A 15,641-nucleotide genomic window follows, 5' to 3' on the forward strand; every position below is an offset into this window, starting at 1 on the left:
ACCCTCTTGGCCCCCAGACCCCCCACCCCTAGGCCCCACAGCACCTGGTTACTCACCCCTAATCCTCCCAACCCCAAATCCTTCCTGTGTCCTCCCCCAGGGCACCCCATCACCCCCTGACCCCCAAGCATCACCCCCCCCTCAATCCCCACAGCACCTCTCACCCCCAACCGCAAAGCCTCACCTCGCCCCCTCCAGCGCCGCCCCAACGCCCGCGGGCCCTGTCACCCCCCGACCCCCCAGCCAGCCCCCCCGGCCGCCTTCACACCGCCCCTCTGCCCCGTTCCCCACCGAGGGGGAGTGGCTTCCAGACGGGGCGTGACCTGAGACGGGGCGTGGCCTACCGCGGAGGGCGTGACCTGAGACGGGGCGTGGCCTGCCGCGGGGGCGTGGCCTGCCGGCGGGCGGACTACAACTCCCGGCGTGCTCGGCGCGCCCCTTCCCCCCGAGGCTTCCGGCGGGGCCGGCCCGGGAGCGGCGCAGGGAGCCGGCGGCCGCGGGCAGCAGGTGAGGGCGGGCGGGCGGCCCGGAGGACCCCCCGGGGGGTGGCCGGGCTCGGGCCCTCTCCCCGCCGGCTGCGCCCCGGGTGGTGCGCGGGCGAGGGGCTTTGAAGGGGGCGGGGGGCAGAAGTGCCCGCTGGGGGGCTGCGGGCGGCCTTGGTGGGGGCCGCGTCTGGCCGGTGTCCCCGGGGACTGGGCTCTGCCCGCTGGGCTGGCTCTGCAGGCGGGCCGGGGGCTGCCTGGGCCGGGCCGCTGGGCCGGGCTCCCCCTCATGCTGGAGACCCCCCTTCCGGGCGGGCCGGCCGGCGCTGGGCGCTGTGCTCTGCGGGCTGGGGCTGGCACGAAGAGTAAAGCCTGGTTTTCCCTCAGCGTGGCCGTCCCGCCGCTCCGTGAGGGCCCTGTCCCTTCCCCCCCCCCCCCCCCGGGGGGGGCCCTGTCCCTTCCCCCCCACTCCCCCCCCCCCGCCCCCCGGGGGGGACCCTGTCCCTCCCCACTTCCTCCCCGCCCCCCAGGGGGGACCCTGCCCCTCCCCACCCCCCTCCCCCCCTCCCCCCACCCGGGGGGGCCCTGTCCCTCCCCCCGACGTCCCCTCTGGGGCAGCCCCGCCGGTGTTCCTTTGTTTGATCTGCCTTAACGCTGACTGAAACTGGAACCTGCTGCGCTTTCTGCTTTAATTGTTCTTTCCCTCTCTTGGCGTGCAGATGAATTATTTACCTCTCGGCCTTGCCTTGGGTTGTGTTTGTCCAGGGGAAGGTAGGTGAGGGCTGGGTGCCCCTCTCTGGGGCTGAAGGTATTGAAAAAAAAAACTTGAATGGTGTCAGGAGGTGCTTCGTCGAGGCTGAAAAGAAGTTAAAAGCTGCTCTCCTCAAACGTTCAGATGTTTAAACCGACCCTCGGAAGCGGGAATGGCTGTGATTGCTCCTCTTGTGTGTGAAAAAAAAGAAAAAAAAAGAAAAAAACACCACCTGGAGTTGTGTGTTGGTGAGTCAGGAAGGCAAAGCTTGCCTTTCAGAAATACGAACACCTGAATCGGGCAGGGTCAGGTTGGCTGGCAGGGCAAGGGGATGATGAAGTTCCCTGTGCCCCCTGCCCGGTGCGTAAAGGTTTGGTTCAGCTGACTCGGCTTGACGTGCTGGTGGTGTAGAAGTTGCACGGGAGCGTAATGAAATTCCTCTGCCTGCTATGATTTCAGTATAAGTGCCTGTTGCTCTTCAAACGCACCATTTGAACTACTCCCGATTACTTTTAAGAGTAGAGAAGACCTAAAGTTGTAACTTTACATAGTTTAAATTCCTTTTCAAATGAGAGCGCAAAAACGGGGGGGGGGGGGAATAAAGCCAAACTGAGGCCGCTTACGAGGGAACCTGGTCAGCACACAGTTAGGCCAGTTGAAGTTAATACCTTGTACAGGGATGGTGAGAAACCCCTCTCCCCATCCGTTCAGAGTAGGTTTAAACTTGTTCTTCCCAACAGTGCTGGAAATGACCGCGCTGGTCTGTCCTAAATAAGTGTGGCTTGAAGTGTGTCAGCTTGTACTTTCAAAGGGCTCCCTTTGTAGTTGGGGAATATCTCAAAAGGCTGGTTTTGTAAGGAATGTTTCCTTTCTGGACTACCAAGAAGTGGCTGGATGAGCTGTATCTGCGGCACAGTATCCTCAAATCTTATAAGACGGGGAGGGGGGAGTCCTGTTGGGAGTACGGGGCAGCGCAGAGAGGCTGCCACAAACATGGGGAATGTGATTGCATCCTTGTTTTCGTGCTGCTGGATCAGTAATCTGTGATTATACAGCTTTCTACTTCATTCAATCACTGGTTAATTTGATTTCCAGTTTAATTTGATGACAGTTTTGAGAGCCAAATCGCTTGTATTTAAACAAATGGCTTCTATTTTGATCAAATTTCATTGTGTTTGGCATGTGTTGGGGCATTATATGTATTAAAAATCGCTGACACTGCAGTTCCTGCAGGTCTATTAGTTGGTGATGAATATTCAGTTACGAGCTAGACAAAACCTGTGTCTGGCAGGGAGTGAGGGGGGTGGGCTTAAAGCAAAACCCACGCAATAGTGGAAGTTGCAGTGTTTTTTTATCCATGGCCTAAGTGATGCCGTGCACAAAGCAAGTTGCAGATATCCTTGGGGTCATCTGGATCACCTCGAAACATGCTCATTTTTCAGGCAAAATTGAAACTTTGGACTACAGGGAGTGCAAAGGAAGCAGGTACGGCTGTTGGGGGCAAGGATGTCGTCTTGCTCCTGCTTCCATTATGGGTGGGAGTGGAGTGTGCGTAGTGAAGCGATGCTCCACGTCATTCAGAATCTGCTCCCTAATTTTGTTTAGTTGGGGTTTTCCACATACAAGTGCCGTGGGTTTTTTTTTCTGAGTGTGAGAATGAGGTTTTTGCTGGCAGGTTTGGAGCTGGTGGAAAACTAATGGATGTGTGACCGAAGCAGCGTTAGGCCTCAGCTTTGTGTTGAAGGGAAAAAAAGCCCTTTCAGAGATCTATTTTTATTATTTAATTAGTAGCTCTTGCTGACTTGTCAGTGCTGCAGTGATAACTATTTCCAGTCCTTTTCTGCGCAGCGGGGTCACGCGTCAGGCAGTGAATGCACCAGGCAGTCATACCCTGGGCTGGCTCTGGCTCTGGGGGGGGTTAACTCCTTCCCGACTGTGCCCCCAAAATCCCAGGGTGGATTTCAGGTGAGGAGTCAGCATGCAGAGAACACAGAATTGTGAGAATCTTCAGCTAAGGGTGTCAAAGTGCTTTCCAAATGGTGACTGCCCTTAATTTTGCTCTGCCCTGGAGGACTTTTTGTGTCTCACGAGGAACTGAGGTGAGAAGGTTGGTGTGATTTGCTGATGGCTGGGTGACAGCCTTGGGATCATAGGTAGAAGACTGCAGGATTGCCTGATTCTGGCTCTTATCTGCTGGTTTTGAAGGACTCTGATCAATCTTTCAGGGTTGGAAGGTGATGGCGCAAAACCTCTAGCGATGTCTAATTATGCATTGGTATTTATGCTCCTTGCAAATGGGGAATTGTTGTTTTCCTGATTTCTAAGTGATGAAGCCCTTAATCTGTAGTTACTATTCTTGTGTTGCTTGTTCTATTGCTTGCGGTGTTGACTTGTTTTTGATTATCAGCCGTGCTGAGATACTGAGATAGGGAGGTGAGAGGCAGCTTTCAGCCCCAGCTACAACCTGGTTGTCACACTGTTTGAATTTCTTTGTTTACTGATGACTGTATGCTCTCTCCACGTAGCACTGGGGAAGGGATGGGGGAGGGAGGACTAATTATCTCCAGAGAGAGGCTTTTAATGCTATTAGTCAAAGGAACAGGCTTCGTCTCCAAACTGAATGAATTGTGTGAAATAACATGAAGCACCAGTGGCAAAGATAGGAAAACTGAGAGCGGTCCAAATGATTTCTCTCAGCTGAATCCTGGAAATAGATTATTTTTTTCTAAGCCATTGGCTAGCAGCAGCAATAGGAGGAGGGGGGGAATGGGTAAACAGATTGTTAACTTTATTCTTTTGTGTTTGTGCTTTTGGCATGCTGATTACAAAACCCAGTTAAGAATTGCTTACCTACCAGCTGCACAGCTAAGTTCAGAAGTCGTGATGGGCAATGCATTGTCACGAACTAATTAACCGTGCCTGCTGAATGTCATGGGGCAAAATAAGGTGCATACTGATGAGGTCGGTTTGGGCAAGTCTGGCACTTCTCTAGCTCTAGGGCTAAGATCCTTGTCTGCTCCAGCTGTGTGCCTTTTGAAACAGATTTGGTAAAGATCATTGGACTTTGGTAAAGTCTAATGGCATTAGAGGGTTTGAACCTTTTCACTGTGCCAGCTCCAGAAAGCTTCTGCTACAAGCATGAACCTCTTTGCAGACAAATGAGTTACTGGCAGCCAGTTTTGTTTTTTTTTTTCACTAACCAATCCACAAAAGTGAGCCCTTAATTAGAGCTGTGTTGCCATAGACTTCGTTGTCTAAAATCCATCAAGATTAATCCTCATCATTGATTTTTAAACTGGAGGCAGCCCCATATGGGCTTCCTGCCTTGCCTTCCACTTGGGATGAATCTCTCTGAACGTGCCTACTTTTCTCCTCTAAAGACAGTTAGCTTGTAAGGGTGCAAGCAAGAAAAATTTGGCCGGAATCCTGCTGCGAAGTCTCGATTTTGTAAACTTGGATCAAAGTCTGAGCAGCATTGTCTTGTTTGGCGTCACAAACACTGCGTTGCAGAGGGAGCCTTAGCAAAAAAGAGGTTATTTGCTAGATGTGGCCTTCAGGCAGGCGGTTAAGATCGCAAGCCGTGTCTCGCTGGGTTTGCAGAGACGGTGCTCGCAGGGGTGGAGTTTCCAGAGGTGCTTATGGATGGGGAAAAGGCAGAGGTCATTGCCTTCGGAGAACTTGAGCTTTGAACAAGGCACGTAACTGTCTAAGCCAATTTTAAGGGGACTTTGGCATTTGCTGTACTCACATGCCTTTGAAGGTTGCGTTCTGTTGTCTAATTCTTCTCTCTCTAAAGTCAGATCGGTAACGTTTGTGTCACTGACTAAATTCGCTGGTATGGGCCTGGGGTAACCGGCTGTTCCAGCAGTGCCTGCTGCAAGGGTGGTTTCTATCAATATTATTTCTGCCTTGGCAAGAGCTCCCCTGCAGATGCGTGCATGGAAGTGCTGGTGGTGTTTTGTTATTGATTGCTCTCATCTCCAGAGCCGTCTAAAAATTTTTTGCTGTTGTTTTTTGTTTTTTTTTTTTGGCCGAGATCTACAGGAAGCAGGTTTGCAGGTACGGCTGTTACCGGGAAGCCTTCATATCCTAGCGCAGGAGAGGCTTCAGGAGGTTTACACAGGGCTAGGAGCAGGGCTGAGGGTTTGGGCTGGTCCTTGCTGGCTGAATGCTTCAGGTTCTGTGGGAATACGTTTTTGTGAAGCTGCAATGTTGACAGCCATCAGGATGGACCCACGGAATTTCAGTTACTGATCCATGGCCCTGTATGGAGTGACCCTCTGCTGCGTAGGTTATCTTTATCAGCTGGGACCTAGGAGGAGGAGGATAATAATTACTGAAATAAGTGGTCTGAGCTGTGCTAGCGAGGTTGGGCTTTTATTGTTGGGGGTATTTAGTTTGTCTGTCTGCAAACCAGGTGTAATTTACTGCCGGGTGGGAAACAGGCAAAGTAGAAAAAGGGCTGTTCAGTCCATTTGGGTTTGTGCCCCCGTAAAGAGTGTTGATGTGATGCCAGAAGACAGAACAAATAATTAGAAGCCAAGTCTTTTTCACTTACATTTTTTGATTAGTAGCAGGGGAGAAGTGGCACGTTCCCTGTAGGGTCGCTGAAGCTTCATTCACCTTGTGCCGAGAGGTAAATTAGTGCTTATATCCTGCTCCTAGCTTGGGGTGTATCCTGTTCCTCCTTGCTGTGGGTCAGGGCCAGAGGTGAGCAAGGTCATAGAATTTTTCACCTTGTACTTCCAAATCATTTTTTAACATATAGTCCCACAATTATCGACTGAAAAAGCTGAGGTGGTAGGCATGTTTAAACATGATTTCTCTTGGCTCAGCTGTGCCTTTTTAGAGTGATAGCAACCTCTGGGTGGAATTGTCAAATGAGGGCTGTCAGGCTGTCCTGGCTTGTGCTATTTTACAGCAGTTTTGAAATTAGCTATGGCTTTAGGCCATCTGGCTGCTCTGTTACCTGTTCAGAACAAAGTGAAGACAGTTAATAGAGGGCCAGCACTGGCAAAGCGGGGAAACTTGAGGAAAATCCATACCTGCTAACTCAGCCTGACACCTAACACTGGAAGAAGTGGGTTTTTGCTGCTGTTATTGTTCTGCTTCACTTGTCTTATTAATACTTACAAATGCCCCCCCGTGGCAAAGGGGTTGGAACTCGATGATCTTTAAAGTCCCTTCCAAGCCACTCTACGAATATGAAGATAAATAAGGTTTGCAGGGAGGGAAGTTCGTGGGCTGGAAAACTTCGCTCATGCGTCGTCTGCTCAGTTGCTGATGCCGATACCCACGTTCAGGCTGGCTGCTTCTGTACCTCACCCATCGAGGCTGTTATTTTGGGAGCATTAAGGAATCATCCAGCTTCTCTGGGGCATGCTGGTGGACTTAGAATGATTCTGATGGAAAGAAATCTGGGAATTTTCAGGGTTAATTTATTAAGCAGGCTTTCTGAGGTGTCTTGAATATGTTGCAGCCTGCTCGCCAGCGTTAGGCACGCAGAAACCTGTGTGAACACATCAGGCTTGGAAAGTAGAATGGAGGAGTGCTGTGAGACTGCTGGGTCTCCAAGATCAATTTGACATCAGTGATTATCTTAATCAGTACTATTTCTCATTTCCTTTTAGCTTCAAAACGAAGCCTTCAATCTGTATTCTAATGACTGGGTTCTGTCTACCTATCGACTAGACAGAGTACAGGGAAAATACGGATGCTTGGGTGGACAAGAGGCTTAATTTAGCTCCCAGCTGTGTTGCTGCTGTGCTGTTTGATCTCAGGCAAGTCCCTTTTCCCTGTACCTGTTCATCCTCCTGTCTATCCTAAGATTACATGTGCTTAGCGAGGGTGTAGTCATACTCGTGTTCATAGCTAGAGGGATGTATTAATGCATCTCAGCCTTAAGGGCCATAATTAGCAGCCAGGTTATACTGGTCTGGTGCCATCATACTACATGTCATATGGTGTGTAGATGGGGCCTTTAGTAAGTAGAATGTGAACAACAGGAGGAAGCATTTGGCTGAGTAGCAGGTACGTGTTGGGTCAGTCCGGCAGTGCAGATGGGTATTGCTGCCGTGATCTGGTTGAATCAGCAGCGTTTGAGTAGTTGTTTCTTAATTTGCCCCATGTCCCATATTTTGTGAATGTGTAATTTGAAGTTTTAGCTCTGCATTTTTTTTATTGGTTTTCCATGTTTCACACTAGACTTTTCTGTCCAAAAGCTCCTTTGCAGGAGAGGATTTTTCAGAGCTTTTCTCGTGTAATAGGAACACGTTTACCTTGATTCTTCAGTAAATTACGGCTGCTCTGGGAAGGTGGTATTTATAAAGCTGCTGTGCTACATTTCAGTATGGAAAGGGAGGCGGGGGGAGAAACTAGCAGAAATCCGTTTCTCCTTTAATATGAGATTGTATAGGTGATTCTCTTGCATGGAGAGAGAGCAGCAGTCCTTGCATAAACACTGGCTATATTAACATTTCTAACTAGTAAATTTATGGATAATCTCTTCTTTTGGAGGATTTATTCTGATTTGAGAGTATTAGTCTCTGGGAAAATTAAACTTTTTAAATCTACTTTGTTCAGACTCTAGACAGGGGAATTGCTGGTAAGCCCTGCCATCTTCCTCCAGCTTTTCTGTGGGCTTGATTGGAAATGCAGTGCAGAGAGACACAGCTGGTCCAGAGGCATCCGCGGTTTGGTTTTAGGTGCTTTATCCAGTTGTGTCAAAATGGATTTGGAAGCCATTCGCTCCGTTCCTGTAACGAGTGCGTGCAGCTTTGAGCACTGCCAAAAAACCCCCAAAGAAAGCCCCTGAACCGAACAACCCAAAAAGGTAAGAAAAATTAAATGTTTGTGGGAACTGTGAAGTGCCTTGGGAAAGCTGCTTGTCTGCAGGATGCTGCAGTTTTGGGATGTGGGGAGGGCTGTCTTTGGTGACTGAAACGTCAGTCTGCTAGTGCTGGGCACTTCCCTGATTGCGGAGACATACCTTTGTTTCAGGTAGCTGATTCATGGCCCTGTATGTTTAATCACAGTTTCTATAGCAGTGAAATCTTTAACAAGAGGGTGGAGTTCACTTTCTGTTCGTTGCCTGTTTTTTGTGAATATTATGGCTGATTCATTAGTGTGCTCTGCTGATCAGAGCCGTGTTTATTGGGGTTTGGATGTTGAAGGATATTCTGTGTTTGTGGTACATGTCACAAGTACTGAAAGAACTTTTGCTTTTTTGATAATTGGCATTTCTTTGGTTTGGTCTGTGCTGTGTGGCTGCATTGCTAACTAAATGCAAAGAGCAGGATTCCTTATGTTGGTGCAAGATGTTTAGCTTACTACCTTTTGATTATCAGTTAAGATAGTAGAACTACCTGATCACGTACAGGCAGATGATGGTGAGCCCTCCTGTGCTCTCCACAAATCCTTCCCTCAGGGTTTGATTTTATCGGTTGGCTCCCAAGTTACTGGGACAATTTACAACTGCAATTTAGTCCTGTCTTATTGCAAGCTCAAATTTTTAGGTATTTCCAAGGTGACTTTGCTGAGGAAGCTATTTGAGCCTTCGTTCTTACTGCTGGTAGCAAGGGGTTTGATTTGCATAATCAAGATAATGTGGTGGATAGTGTTTGTGTTTAAAGCCACTTGTCATCTTGCTCTCCTGTCCTACAAAAACACGGTGCTTTATTGAACTTAGAGCATAACATTGATCTGGAGAAGTGTGTTAGCTGAATGGGTCCTCAGTGGGTAGCACCGGTGGGATGGCTGGCCATGCTGCTAATGAGTTGGGCTTTGTCAGAGCCTAGTCTGATGTTGGTTTTCGTGGTTGCTCTTGGGAGAGCATGATGGCTCTTGTCTGCCTGCATCGAACGTCCATCCTTGTACCTCGTTTGAGCATGAACGCTCTAAAAGCAAATAAAGCTTTCTTGTGCACAGTTCTGCTTCTGGTACAGCACATGACTGGCTTGTGACAGCTAGGGCAGTTGAAACAGGAATCTGTTGGGAACGGATTTGTATCTGCATTAAACAAGAGGAGAATGTGCCCATTGCCAAGAGCCTGTCAGGGAGATGTCAGCTAAAAATTGTGCTTAACTCACTGTGCGTGGGGCTCGCCAGCAGCAGACGGACTTTTGTCTGTGTCCCCAAGACGAATCATGTGCGGGGTTAAACTGCTGGGCAGCATGCTGCTGGGCTCCGTGGGTGCTGGGAGTGTCGCACCCTCTGTGGTGGTTGGCTCCTGTGTTACTGTAGGTGTCCCTCGCAGTCAGAGGTTAAACAGACTTTGCAGGTAAAGTGGGGCTCCTGGCTGGCTTGCCTTTTCTGTTAGTGTGGGAAGCAGGAACAGTTGGGTCCTTGCTTTCTGATTATAGAAGTTGGGGCACGAGATCTTGTAAACCTGTATTTGTGGAGCTTTCCTCGCAGTTGCAGGCTCGAGCCTTCAATTCGGTGTCCACACAGGCCCTGTCTTCAAAAAGAATTGCTTGCTGGAAAGCTGGATTTCTGATGGCTGGTACTAACCCAGCGGAGCTGCCTTGCAGTTGCTGCTTGACTGTATGTGAAGTAGCTGTTGTGGAGTGGAATGTTTGCTGTCTTTTAGCAGAGCGCTCGTTGAATACTTTCATTCAGTGCACTTGGCTTTTTAACAGATGGGATAGATTTTTGTGAGCCTGGGCAACCACAGCTTTTGTTTTTGCAAGGTGAGACATTTCTGTTTTGACGGGCAGGAGAAATAATAACGTGTGATTCATAAGAGTGATGAGTCTTGGGGTTTGGATCAGTGAACTTTTTTTTTTAGGATATTAGCGTTTATCTTCAAAGAAATCTGAGCTGAAAGCCAAAAGTCAACAGAAAGAGTTCCTGAGCGGTGCTCGATAGGATGAGCCTTGTGGATAGAGCTCCCAGTACGTTTGAGGGGACTGGAAGAATTGGTGCTCGGGCAATGTGAGCCACACAGCACTGTGCTCACAAATTCTTCCCCTTGTGCTGGGGGTGTGGAGAGGGAGGGTGGCTGCGTGGGTGCCAGAGGTGCCGGTTTCAGCTTCTGAGGGGCCTGGGAGCTGTGGCGGAGCAGAGCTGCTTCAGGTCTGCCGGGGAAATAATTAACCATGCCAGGAATCCAGCCCTTTGCCAGTCAGAAGCCAGCCTTTCAAAGGGAGGTGTACTGCAGGTGGCCGGAGTTGCTAAACAGCACATGGAGATCACAACAGAGAGAAGGGGATTTCAGTGTTCGGTGCTGCTTGTTCTTGCTGTGCATTGCAGAGCACTGCGGGAACGGCTGCTTGCGCTGGTGGTGTGTCTTGGCGAAGGCAGCAGCGAGTGTCTGAATGATGGGCAGTCTCTGGTGGCCATCGCCTGGCGCAGCCCTGCTCCTGCTGAGAGTCCAGGTCTGGCCCAAATACCTGCAGACTTGAGGGATTAGTTGTTGGGGGCAAGTCCCGTGGGAATGAGCGAGGCAGAAGTCGGTCTCCCACTTCAGCGTTTTATTGCCTGCTCTCAGGGCTATCGCTTCCTTTGCAAAGGGGTTATTTCCTTCCTGTAGCATAGCGCTGAATGGCAGGAGGGCGTGCAAGAAAGTGAAAATCTGTAATTGTCTGGTGATGACTGAGCCATTGCATTTTAAATCTAGTCACAGTTACTATCTGGGGACGTCTGGGGCGGGTGATACATCAGCTAGATCGCTGGGCCAGATCTGCCAGCTGAGAGACGTGGTCCTCAGAAGTCAGAGAGAGTGCATGTGTGTTTTAGCGGATTGCAAGTTTAATTGGCCTGCATGTGCGTTTGAGCTGTTTTTGTGGCTGGAGGATTGCTGATTTATGTTGTGATCCCTTAACAAAACAGTTCTGGTGGAGGCAGGCTCTGCCGTGAGGCTTTGTGTCGCGGGCCGCTGCAGTACAAAGGCTTTGCTGGAAGTGGAGCAGGCTTTCTGTGCTGCGTGTGCCCGGCGTGTCCATCTGTCTGCGCTGGCTGAGGACGAGCTGGAATTTGGAAATGTTTTTAATTGTGTGGGGGAGCAGGTGGCTTTCCATTGCATGGGTTTACAGTGAAGTGTTTATTCCGGTGTAGATTGGGGTAGGGTTTTGTTGCTGTCTCTAGTTCCAAGCAAATGGGAGGAATGAGGGGCAGAAAAGGTGGAACTGGTTGAACTGGAATTCCTGGGTCATGCCTGGCCTTGGGTTATGAACAGCAAGGTCCTGCTCATTTCAAAACCTGGGGCTGGCAAATCCTGGTGCATTGGGATCTGTTGATGTTTCAGGGTTTTGCTTCTAAGTGTATCGGAGGAGTTTAATAATAGTTTTGTAGCAGAGATCTGAAATCTTATAAATATGAGTAAATAATCCCGTTTTGTCATAATATTAGATACTCCGAGAGTATCTAGCGTAAATACTCATGGCTTGGTGTTCTAACTGGCTTAAATGGCATGGAAGGATAAGGATGGTACCTTTGGTGTTTGCTATGGAAGAAGTTATAGAGGGGTGGGCAGGATCTGATTGACTCGGATCAGATTTTTCAAGCCTGTTTGTGGTGCTGGGAAGCCTGACTTGATGCCTTCTCAACCCGGCCTTACCCCCTTGTCTGTGACGGTGGGCTGCGCTCTCCAGTGCGAGACCCCTGTTTTGGGTTGCAGCTGTGTAAACGCTGAAAACTGCCAGAGCTGCTGAAGAAGAGGTCCTGTGTATCCACTCCCTTCCCTTACACTCAAACAACTGTTTGTGGACTGTGTGACAAACAAATTGAGGAACTGAATTGGATTAAAACCAGCTGTTTCTGCACCAGGCTGGTTTTGACTGGGGTCAGCTGCTCGAGGAGATTCCCGATGCCAGCGGGAAGGAGGGCAGGCAGAGCTGCTCCGTGCGCTGCCAAGCGCTCGTGAAACCGCAGCTTTTGCTGCCTTCTGTGCGGAGGTATTTTGGGGTTCATGTGCAGTTGCTGTGGTCTCTGGTGACTGTCTCAGTATGCCTTCACCTGCTGCTCGCCACTGAACTGCTCCCTTGAGGAAGCTTTCAGGTTTAGTTGTTTCCCTGGTTTTGTTTTCAGTGCAAACTAACCCGAAAGAGCTGTGATGCTGCAGGCATGGAAGAGCTACACTGAGCTCTGTGGGATTAGGATGGTTTGTTACTGGGGGGGCTTCTCGAGCTGGTTAATTTTTGTGGGAAGCCCGTTCTTTCCTTTGGCTCACACAGATGAATGCTTTCTCCTGACAAAAAGCTTGTTTTATCCCAGATGCACTACTATGCATATTTTTGCAAGACATCGGGGAAATTGAGGTGCTTCGGTTCTTTTTTTGGTGTTCTCTTTACTGCAGATACAGGTGTGGGACATAGAGACCTCATTAGGTTGTGCTATGGTAAAAGCTACTCAAAGCTTGACTTGCAGCAAGATAATTAATACCCAGACCTAACCCAGGACTGAAAGGAGGTCTTAGTGATGGGGAGGGCAGGTGAAGAAATCAGTGACTTCATTCCCTTTGGCTGCTGAGTGGTCTGAGCTCATCCCTGCTGCAGAGTGGTTATAGCTTGATCCGTGGGCTGCCTTTTCCTGGAGCTCCCTGACCCATCTGGAGGGTCAGGAGAGGCTGCAGAGGGGTGCAGTTACAGTTTCCAGCAAATAAATTTATGATGAAGCAAATGACTGGTAGTTGGCAGAGCTCCTGCAGCTTTCTGCATGCTCATTCCGAGCTGCTGGGATGCGAGAGTGCAAACCTGTTAGCTTAAGTCCTAGTGAAAGCTGCTGTAGGTTTGTGTTTGATTGTGCGTGGGTGTTTTCCAGCTGACTGTATCCTGGGCTAGCTGTTTATTGCTGTTATGCAGGTGTTGTGTATCTAAACGCTTTTTTTTTGTGGACACAGCTTTGTCAGTTGAGGTGTTCCTCAGATGAAGTCATTCAGGAAATTTCCATTTATAGGCAAACCCCAAAGCTGGCTGACAAATACCTTCTGTGGCCTTCAAATGAATCCCATCATCGGATGTATTACATCTCTGACTTTATGTCAGAGGGGAAAAGATAGCTATCAAGGCTAAGATTGCTGTAAGCATCATTAATTTAAAGAGTGAAGCTGGGTCAGATTGGATCAAGCTTCAGTTCCTTTTTACAACAAAACAGCTATTCCTCGATACCGTTATTGCAGGACTGAGTTTCCCTTTAATAAACCTGTCACCGTAGGTCAGTGTAATCTACACAAACACTTCCTTTGGCCATCTTACTACAGGGTGTCCTTTTAGAACAGCTTTGACATTTGGAAATGAGAAGTGATGGCATGCTGGGCGCCTGCATGCAGCGATGCAATCCTACATGGAGGGACCGAGCTCCTTATCTCGCATGGCAGATGCGTGCAGCAAGTCTGTTGAACGTGTGCCCTTGCCTGTGCGCCGAGTCATGGTGTACGTGCTGGAGGTGACTGGCAGAGTGGTGGGGTTTGCTCCTTAGGAGGGCATGTTGTGCTGGGGTAGGGATGGAGAGGCTGTGTGGCTGGCTGTGGACAGATCTAACGGGGTTAAGTGAACATGTGTTGTGCAGTCTCCAACATCATCTCCTTGGAAGCATGGGCCACGCTGAAAAATGTTTCTTGTTAAAATGGAATATTTCACCACCTGCTACCTTCTAGAGGAACTGAACCAAGCTGTGTTTTGCATGACTGTTGTCAGCTTTCATGTAAAATAACTTTTCCAGCTGTAGGTAAGGATGCAATCCTAACATGATTTCAGCTTATTTTTTACATTTCCAGAAAAGCTGTCAGCTTATGCTTGTGGCTGCCCGATATGCATGAAGGTTTCTAACTCCTGGGGCTTACTCAGAGCTACCTTTGAAGTCTTAAAAGCATAGCAAAGCACTTTTTGTTTATTTCTAGTTTATATGGCTCAGTATGGATTTGGGTCCTGCTGGTGTTAACACTTTTTCTTAATACGCCTTTTCCACGTTACATTTGTAAGTGATCACATTCTCCTTCAATTTCACTCCTTTTAATCTTATTTTGTTGCTCTGATATAGTTAAGTCCATTCCCAGAAACCTCCTTGTTTAAAATTTGCTGGGAGTGCTAGTGTGGGTGGAGGGAATGAGGGGGGTGCTTTTGTAACGTTCCTCGTGCTGGTACCTATCAAAAGGTCTTGTTTGCTGAGCAAACCAGCAGTTTCTGGCTTGTTGATAGCTGTGCTTTGGAGTGGGGGGGTCATGGAGCGTGTCCAAGGACACTGCAGTTGAACAGAATCATGGAAGGGTTTGGGTTGGGAAGGACCTGAAGGACCACCCAGTTGCAGCCCCCTGCCCTGGGCAGGGACACCCCCCACCAGCCCAGGGTGCTCCCAGCCCCGTCCAGCCTTGGGCACTGCCAGGGACAGGGCACCCACAGCTGCTCGGGGCAGCCTGGGCCAGCGCCTCAGCACCCTCTTATTTTAGTTTTTTAATTTTTATTTAAACCTACTTTATATTTATATATTTATATTTAGGATAAATTAGGGAAGAATTTATCCCAATACCTAATTACAGAACAGAAAGGCAGAATCTGGTGTACAAGAGAGGTCACCAAAAAGTCACAACTTACAGTTCAAGCTGCTCTTTTTTAAAGGATTTTTTTTTCCCTTACCGGATTTTAATTCTTTTCTGAAGCTCCTAACAGGCGCTTTCTCATATTAGACTTCTGTCATATCACCTTGTGAGGTGTATATAATTCTCTCTTAGCCCTTAGATGGATTTATTCAAGGTGATGCAGAGTCAAGCGACCTGACGGAGCACCCAGGTGCGCTGGTTCCCCAGGCAGGGCTGTGAGCTGCTGGGCACGTGCTCCTGTCCGAGCCACGTCTCCCGTGTGGATCCTCCGCTTGTGAGCCGGGAGCTCACCGTGCCAGGGATGCAGACCGGAGAGCCAGCTCACGTGGGCTTATGGTTATACCCCCCATCTGAGGGCATTTCCCCTGCTAGTGGCTCCTGTGCCTCGGAGATGGGTTGGAGACACTTGGTGCTTTCTCCTGTTGGTTCACTGACCTGCTCGTTGCTGTGGAAATTGATTCCTCTTGTTTAATTTTGCACAGTTGGTCAGAAGAGCATTTTCACTGGGTTGCCTTTCAGGGACCAAGACCGCCTTGCCTGCCTGCAGGGCATGATGTGAGATTTGCTTGTTGGGTTGGATGTTTTTCTAGCCATTTGTTATGGTGGAAGGTCCTTTTGTGGCTGAGAAGAAGTGGTGATAGTTTGTTGAGCTCTTAATGCAGCTAAATGTGAAAATTGTCATCTCTAAACTGAGAGTTAGCAGAGTGGCGATGAGAGCAGGCTGAAAGAAACATTCTGGTTCATGGTGGAATTCCAGGAGATTGCCACCGCCTTTAAAATTACCCTCGCTGAGGTTTGGGGGAGCGTGTCAGTCTAAAACCCTCAACAGGTCTGAAAGATGGATGACCACGTGTGAATTAGCGATGGTATTTATCCC

The 15,641-nt window shown here is 49.1% G+C and overlaps 1 protein-coding gene across 2 annotated transcripts in view; it reads left to right on the forward strand.

Annotated features, from left to right (window-relative positions):
• The first annotated feature begins 428 nt into the window (after nucleotides 1-428).
• PHACTR4 (phosphatase and actin regulator 4) overlaps nucleotides 429-15,641 on the forward strand; it is a 67,869-nt gene continuing 52,656 nt past the window's right edge. The window contains exon 1 of one of the 2 annotated variants that reach the window (XM_040588736.1): nucleotides 429-507. The gene's annotated coding sequence lies outside the window, so the exon portion shown is untranslated. The remainder of the gene's footprint in view (nucleotides 508-15,641) is intronic. The other variant, XM_040588740.1, reaches the window with a different exon arrangement.

This window comes from Falco naumanni, chromosome 3 (genome assembly GCF_017639655.2).
Source record: "Falco naumanni isolate bFalNau1 chromosome 3, bFalNau1.pat, whole genome shotgun sequence".
Taxonomy (NCBI): Eukaryota; Metazoa; Chordata; class Aves; order Falconiformes; family Falconidae; genus Falco; species Falco naumanni.